Source organism: Tamandua tetradactyla, chromosome 2 (genome assembly GCF_023851605.1).
Source record: "Tamandua tetradactyla isolate mTamTet1 chromosome 2, mTamTet1.pri, whole genome shotgun sequence".
NCBI classification, from domain to species: Eukaryota; Metazoa; Chordata; class Mammalia; order Pilosa; family Myrmecophagidae; genus Tamandua; species Tamandua tetradactyla.
Genome location: NC_135328.1, coordinates 187,606,051 through 187,606,516, shown reverse-complemented (window position 1 = coordinate 187,606,516; position 466 = coordinate 187,606,051).

The following is a 466-nucleotide window of genomic DNA, read 5'->3' as shown; positions in this document are numbered from 1 at the left end:
TTCAGCCTGTGTCATTTCCAAGCTGTGCTTTAGACTAGGGAGAGTTTTGGAGCTGAAGTTATTGGAGTGGGGTCTTTGAACAGCTACTTTCCTCAGAAGACGTGAAAATCTTTAGGCAGAATCTCTCTGATTAGTGAAGGGAAAAACCCTCACTGCAAAACCCAGGGCTTAGGTAGCCTCAGCCCCCAAGTCATTTCCCCCCAACACCTTCGTTCCATGAGCTCAAAATTTACACCTAGGAGGACAAAATGTTGAATATCTATAGTTTGCCTATATAGACAAGTCTCATTGGTCAAGAACAAAGCAGGGGCAAGGGTAATTCAACAATCACATAGCTTACTTTCCCTAGTTCTTGGGGTTCTGGCAGATCTGCTTTCCTAGGATCATTTCTGCACTGAAAACAAGAAGGTTCTGCCAGAGGGACTTAGCTAGGTCATCTGGCACTGACAGATGAAGAAGGAGCCCC